Genomic DNA, 7,668 nt, shown 5'->3' with positions numbered 1-7,668 from the left:
GTATAGAGTTGTATTGTCCTCAATATGCATTAGCTAAGAAGGCTCCCAGGTTAGGCAATATGGTGATGACCCCAGTCCAGATGTTCACACTTTTGGCTATAGAAACTGTTTGTAAATTCAGCTCCTCTATGAAGTATAGGACAAAATTTGAAGTGATACCATAGTATGCAAGCCTTTCAATCAGTTTATAACTTTTTGTGCCTGGTAGCACTCAGCAGCAGCCATTCCCTGTGGTTGCAAAGACCTTGCAAATCCAAAATTTGCTATTTTCAGGACCGCATCTCCATCATTTGACGATAGAAGAAGATTTTGAGGCTTCAGTTCTCAGAATTGGAGATGGATTTCACACGACTCAGCAAAACGTAGCACATCCAGTTCTTCAAAAACAATAGATGGTCTAAAGCAGCAGCTACGAATATCAAACTCCCTGGGCAAGTTGATTATGTCTGACAAACAAGGTTTCCATAGCCAATCCTTGAGTGAATATTGGCAAGTCGATTCTCACAAGAACATCTTCCTCTCATCTTGGATAATGCCGTGTTGTTGAAGGTCTATGGTGCAGCTGGAGAAGGTGGACCCGAGCGGGATGACACACGAAGAGAAGCTAGCATTCTGGATTAACGTTCACAACACCCTTATGATGCATGTAAGGCACTGAGCCTCCTTGACAAAACCTATTTCTTGCGCCATGTGTGGCATCACAAAGCTTAGAAGCACTTGATTGCAGGCAGATCTTGCGTTTGGAATTCCTTGGAACCATCTCAAAAGTGTAGCTTTGCTACCTTCATTGCGCCTATTGCTGCATACATAGAGTAGGAAGAAAGCATACAGGCAGCATGGCTTATCTTTACATTGCTCAAAATGATTTGTACAGCTCGTCTGCGACAATCTCCATGTGGCGCATACACACCATGTTAGTGAAGAATCCAATTAGCTCTTCAACAGTGGTGTCCACGATCTACGGAAACGAATCAATCTTGTGGGCCTTGAAGGGGATTGCGATCTCGACATCGAAGTGGGGGTGCAGTCGATAGAGAGGTGTCTGCACGAAAGGCTTTAGTCTGACGGACCAGAAGGAATCGTTCCGATGGAGAATTGAAGATGAATGGGTTTCTTGTCTGCTAAACATGCCATAAAACCTTGCAATGGAACAAACGAGATACACAGTATATGCCCTTGCTCCCTTTGTTCCCTGTGTATTTGATTTGAAAAAAAACAGAATAACAAAAGCCTACTGCTTCATTACTCGGTTCCCTGGCGGCATATTCTGGGGGAGGGATATATTCCCCAAAAGCGATGGCATCCCCCGTGAAGATCCTCCACGCTATTTCTATCGTTTCCCTCCTTAATTACCTGGTAAAGAGCAAAAAAAAAACTCCTTTTTGCCAAGAATAGGCTAGGCCAACACCAGTAGTGATACTCTAGCCAAGCAAAAAGCTTGCCAAAAAATTATCCTAAAGACTGCCAATAAGCACAAGTGGCTTCAGAGAGTCGTACATTCCGAAGTATAGACCACGGTATACAATGATTCCAACGCAAGAAATGTTGAATCCACGGTAAAGCCCCGGAAGACCGTCAGAATTCTGAGTCTTCTTGTAGACATCCAAGAGTCCATTGAATTGACGTTCCCCTCCTTTCTTTGTAGCCTTGACATCATTGGCAAGGCGAGTCCTAGCATAATCAACGGAATACACAAGGAGGGAAGAAGCAGTCTTTGAGACAGCCGCAGAGACTCCTCCCATCAAAAAGTCTACGGCAAAGGCATATGGACCCTTCTTCTCCATGGCATATAGTACTAATGTATCTTCTTCAAACATGCTTTGTCCCGCATATTACGTTGGCCTTGTTCACGTGCAACCTTTATCTTCATAGCTTAAATGTCGGCTTCTACAAAGCTTCCTTTGATTCCACGGTTTCCTACACTTTTCTTGGAATTCAGAATTGAAATTGACAGCATAATATTATTCTTTGGCATCAGTTTTTCATATTTTTCTGACACACACACAACATGCACACAAACAGAAACACACAAGTGGAGTATGTACATTGGATGCGGGTACTGAAAAGGACGGAAAGATAATGCAGCAATCAAACAAAATGAAACACACACGAAAAGATAACACAGATGCACAACAAAAATGGAGGTGTTTACGGCTCGGATGCGCAGCATCACGATACCGTGTCTCCACAGCAGCATCCCCCTGATCCGGATGCACTCCCTCCCTCTGGCCCAAGTCGTGAGCGTCAAGATCGTTTGCTCGAAGCCGAAGCATCCGATCGCACTGAAGTAGATCTAGCAGAGCACCCTGACGAAGAATGAGACAACTCCTGGTCTGCCATCTCTCTGAATCTCACGAGCTAGTCTGGAGACATGCATGCGAAGATGTCCTGCAACTCCTCATCGCTTATCCCTCGACTCATCCTAAAAATGTCACGTGCACAGATAAAAAATGATGTTAGAACAATCAATTTAAATCATACAAAGCATAGTAATATAAATCATTTTTAAAAAATCTCTCTTAAAATGCATATCTTATGTACCTTTATAAGAGATTGGTCAACGAATTGAGTAAGTGGATGCTCCAAGTATGAAGTATCCTATGGTCCCATGTTAATCTCCTAACACAACTCCGCATACACTAGAAGGTCGATAGACATGTCACCACAAAAGAATGAGTCCGCCTTGTTCTCAAAAAACTCTTCGACTCCTATATTTCCATCATTGTTAGCCGATGCTAGCTCCAAGCTTTCGACGGCCTCTACCCCTTGCAATATCGACCCCTCTATTTGCATATTATCTTCATCTATGCTCGGAACATCGCTTTGATCATATACTCTCGCACTTTAGGGAGTTGAAGGTATAACATACCACCATCGAGGTTGTCGGGGGTTTGGATAGAAGATTACCTGTTCACAAACACGTACAAATGGATTCAAACCACACTGACATAAACCATGTTGTAATACAATTAGCAAGCAAATGACTCCATGCACCTGTTCACAATGGGCCGGCAACACAAAGGTGTCGCACAAATCCGTTCATTTTTTTTCAGAATCTATTTCGAGAAATCCAGATGGACCTCGTTGAACTGTTGCTCCAACTCCTCCAAGTACCACTTTGAACCACTGCACATCGAATAGTATCGTGGAGAAGCTATGGTAATCCACCATAATAATAATTTGCAAGTTTCCAAAATACTCCATCTCATCCACAACCGTGTGTAAAGTTCTACATTACTCTTCGCATGAACTAACCCTTTCAATGGATAATTTTGATAAATGCCTATGATAATGCAAATTTTTTTATTATTCCCCTCCCCAAACCGACTGTTGTACTGGAAGGGGAGGGGAATAGAATGAATGACAAAGCTCCTTGGTGGAGCTCGGTGCTTTCAGCCATCATACACAATGACACGGAGAGAGGGAGGATTCCCTTCCCTCTCCCTATAAAAACCCCCACCCAAGGGAAGGCTAGGGAGGAGGGAGAAGACGACGTCTCCAGGACCTCACCATGAGAAGAAGGAACGTTGCCTCAACGCCTGATGGAGGAGCTGAAGCCGGAAGGGAAAGAGGGGGAGGCTGCCGCCACGTCTCAGTGCCTGGGAGGAGGTGATGCCTACCATCGCAGGCCGCCACCTGTTCGTCATGCCGCGTCACCATTAAGTTTCCCCCACATGGGGAAACTTTGGAAGCTTCCTGGGGGGAAGCTTCCAAAGGGCTTAACAAGCCCCCTTTTACCCCCCCCCCCCTCCCCCCCTGTGTTCAAAAGAATTTCCTAAGGCTCCTTTTTTTTGTGCATTTTGAAACCTACCCCCCTCACTCGGTGCTAAAATCAATAATCTTTTGTCTCGGCCGTATAAACCCCTTTCACCCCCTTGTGTTCCCTTTCAACCCCTTGTGTTGCCTTTCACCCCCCGCCCCTCCCCAGGTTTTTTAACTCCTATAAGCTCTTTCCATGGTATTTTGAAACCCCCTCCTAGTGTTCTTAATTTTCCTTTAGCCCTTACGTTTGGTTTCGGAATCATTTCCCCCCCGTGCTTTAAGCACTTATAACCCTTTTTTTTGGGTTTTTCAAGACCTTTTTTTCCCCCCAAAAGTACTAAGGCTTTGAAAAGGTCTTATAACCCCCTCCTCGTGGTTAAACCCTTAGCCGTTCCTTGCCCTTTTCAAACTACCCTTGGGACTTTGATTTTTCCCTACTTGGGAAAATAATAATAATAATAATAATAATAATAAGAGTATTGAAGTGCAAGGGAGTGACGGTGGAATTTTGAAAAGGAGTGTAGAGCTGCTTCCATGTCCGAAGGACTACAATTGCGATGCTTCCTAAGAAAGTCCAAGGCGTAGCCACGGGAGGATCATCTCTAGGCATCCACGTGGATATCTCACCCCAAACCCAGGTTTTTCTTTCTAAATTATTATTCGATATTGTTGTAATTTGATCTTGCAAGGTTAATTGTTAGAAATAGGATATATTTTCATCCTAGTGTTTCACGTCGAAGGAACTTAGTCATCAATACTTTTAATGGAATATTCAAATTAAAGAAAGTATAAACACATTCCTAGCAAATAGCTTTATGCATTGAAATAAATTATAAGCTAGATTATTATCCATTGAAATAGTATACTTTGATTAAACCCAGAAGTATAAACTGCATCTTGTGTTATTAATCCATATCCTCTTTGCAATGAATCATCATGGAAGGTGCGAGCATGAAATGATTCTTACGATGCATAAACTCTAGGGAAATATCATTTACCAGCAACATAAATTATCAAGTAAAAGGTTGCTTGTTTAGTATGAATTTTTTTCGCAAAGAAAAGGGAAGATTAGTTGAATTAACCTAACCTCAAATCAATAAAGTTTAGGATTGAAAAATCAATTGACACATAGTTAACAAATCATGTGGAAGTAATCTCGAAATTACCTTCTAGAGTTAACCAAGTTGATATAAACTTTAAAATACCTAAGCTGCGAAATATTTGTTGGGAATGAGTTAAATTCCAAGAAACGTCTATACCTTAAATAATTGTCCACATTCCCTGAATGTAGGGTCAGTAAATTGTAATCGTAAAAGGAACTAGAGTTTGTCCCTGAGATTCTTACAAGAATGAAGCTAGGAAACCCTAGGTCTAACGACGTCAGCTTAAAGAACCTGAAACAGATTGATTCGTGATTCCATTATCTCATAGTATGATGCGGCACTTGCACAACAAGTATGGAGTCATATGGTCTTGTGATTGGATCACAAGAAGGAAGGCCAAATTCTCGCAACTAGGATGGCGGATCCTTATGCAAGTTATCTTGCAAGAGGATGTATACTTTGATATCCTTCTTGAGTAAGGAAGATTAATTGAAGATTAAAGACTACAAAACTAAAGTACCCAAGGAACCTTAAGGTTTGACCAAGTTGGGTTAATAAGATATAGGGGATCTTTCCAAGTTGCAAGTCAAACCGGATCGAATGCTGGATGCATTCGAAAGGAAGGATTCATTCCTTAACAATTTGCCAAAAACGATCAATGGAAATGTTTGTGCTTGCTACAGATTTTAGAGCACTATTTGACTTTGTTTGACCAATGAATTAAAAGATAAATGAATATCTATACTTCAGGTTGAAGGCCTGAAGGGAGAGGCAGCTTCAGTTACCCCCAATTGCCTGCCTGACCCTAACCAAGGGGGTTGTTGACCACGCCGGGAACGTGGATCAAACCCGCTGTGAGAGGTCTCTCCATTGAGCGCTACTTGGAGCAGGAGGACGCTTGGGTGCCAGAGGGACTCTAGCCATAAATCCCTCGCCTTTCGGGTCCTGCACAAGAGGCTAACGTGACTCGTCATTGGATCTCGAGGCCCGCATACTAGTCTACGTGCAGAAACTTGGAATAGTGATCCCTGTGGATTGCTGGATAGCCTTCAGGCAGAGCCTTCGGGCGGATTGTGGATAAGCCTACGAGAAGAAATATTTGTATTTCAAAGATAAATATGATGACTTGTTAATAAAGAACTTGTCTAATATTATTTTTCTATGTCAAGTGATAAGATTATGTGAAGGAACCAGTGCCTAATGGGTTAATTAAAGAAGCTAGTTGTTACATATCCAACTAATGTGTTAGATAAGTAAATAACTAAAACAACCCGAGGAAAGTGCGGAGGATGGGCCATAGGTCCGTCCTATGGATGGGTGGTCCCGGTTGGCTAGGAACTTTTCTCAAAACACGAGGAACAGCAGGATGATTATCAAAGGATACGAACAATAAAAGCGTTGACCTTGAGTTATGACTTAACCCGATTTACGCTGTTTTAGGGGAACGGAATGGGACTATACCTTATGGCAGAGAGGGTAAGCTTTGCATCCCTCTCATTTCCCATTCTCCTTGAACCAAGTGCAGCGTGAATCCGCTTCGGACTTGGTATTTCTGCGTAAAGTAGTTCGCTTGGGTCGGACACTAGTTGTTGTTAGAAAATGACCAATCAGAAAAACCCTAATTCAGGTTGATCCTAAGTGGGAAAGGCCGGAATACTTCCACTACATGGCAGACGCGGAAAGCCCTAGATCGCAAAACCCGTAACATTCCATGGGAGTGCCCGATGGAGCTTTCTAGACATCCTTTCGGATGGACTGCTAAGATGTGTCCTGGATGATACTAGTGGACACGTTACACCGTGTTTGGATCCGTTGCTCATCATCGGATCTCTTGCTCGAACCTTGCCATGATACCATAGTCTATTGTGGAGTGCATTTTGTCAATACGCTCCACGCGAAAATGCCGTCCGCGCAACCACGCTGCACTATATATTTTGTACTGTACATTGAAACACTCAAATTAGATGTCGCAAATAAAATTTAGATACGACAGATTCTAAACCCCTCATCACCTTTGGACTACATCCCCTCGAGAATTCCCACTCCTCCATTGAGACCTCTGTCCCTTCGCGAGATACTGCGGTCAAGGCTCCATGTAACCATCGCGTTGACATAAACTGCGACATCTCCTCCATGCCTTCGGGATATTGAATCATTCGATGACACGTACTACGTCGGAATTCAGCTCGCACTTTCTCTCGATCTTGCCTTGCAATCTGGTACTTGGTAAGCCACGTCTCCATGGAGGCATGGTGCAACATACAAAAGCGATTCACCTTCTCTTCCATTGAGACATCCATTCTTTTTTCTACCCCATTTCCAACCACCACATCTCCAGTCAGTCTATCATCATCCTTCAGTGACCATAGCATTTCATTGTCTGGTTCCACCGTTGGTAGCCATTATGAAATATGCACTAATGCCTCTGACACCAACCAACCTTCGGCCATGCTACCTTCTGGCCGAGCTCATTGTCGCACAAAGCCTTTCAGGGTTTTCATGAAGTGCTCTAGGAAGAACATCCATCGCATATGGACAGATTCAGCAATCTCCACTTCGTCCACAAGATGCACAAGAAGGTGGATTTGTATTGTGAGCATGCTAGTGGGCAGGCATTTCTGAAAGAGACAGACCGTCTCCACTGCTCCCCGCCTCGCGGATTCAATAGAGGACGTCTTAATCTCTTTCTGTGAGATCCATTGCACCAAAGTCGACAACTTGTAAATGGCCCGCGAATTCCTGGAGTAAGGCATCATGCGATCGCAATCGGTAGGACAAACTGCCACAAATGAGAAAGCATTAT

At 43.2% G+C, this 7,668-nt stretch overlaps 1 pseudogene; it reads right to left on the bottom strand.

Annotated features, from left to right (window-relative positions):
- Nucleotides 1-1,454: 1,454 nt before the first annotated feature.
- On the bottom strand, nt 1,455-1,784 carry LOC148031035 (ADP/ATP translocase 1, mitochondrial pseudogene; annotated as a pseudogene).
- Nucleotides 1,785-7,668: the final 5,884 nt, after the last annotated feature.

This window comes from Lygodium microphyllum, chromosome 9 (assembly GCF_053477565.2).
Source record: "Lygodium microphyllum isolate KBCC chromosome 9, Lygodium_microphyllum_v1.1.10, whole genome shotgun sequence".
Classification (NCBI taxonomy): Eukaryota; Viridiplantae; Streptophyta; class Polypodiopsida; order Schizaeales; family Lygodiaceae; genus Lygodium; species Lygodium microphyllum.
This window is presented reverse-complemented; position numbering and strand designations above follow the sequence as displayed.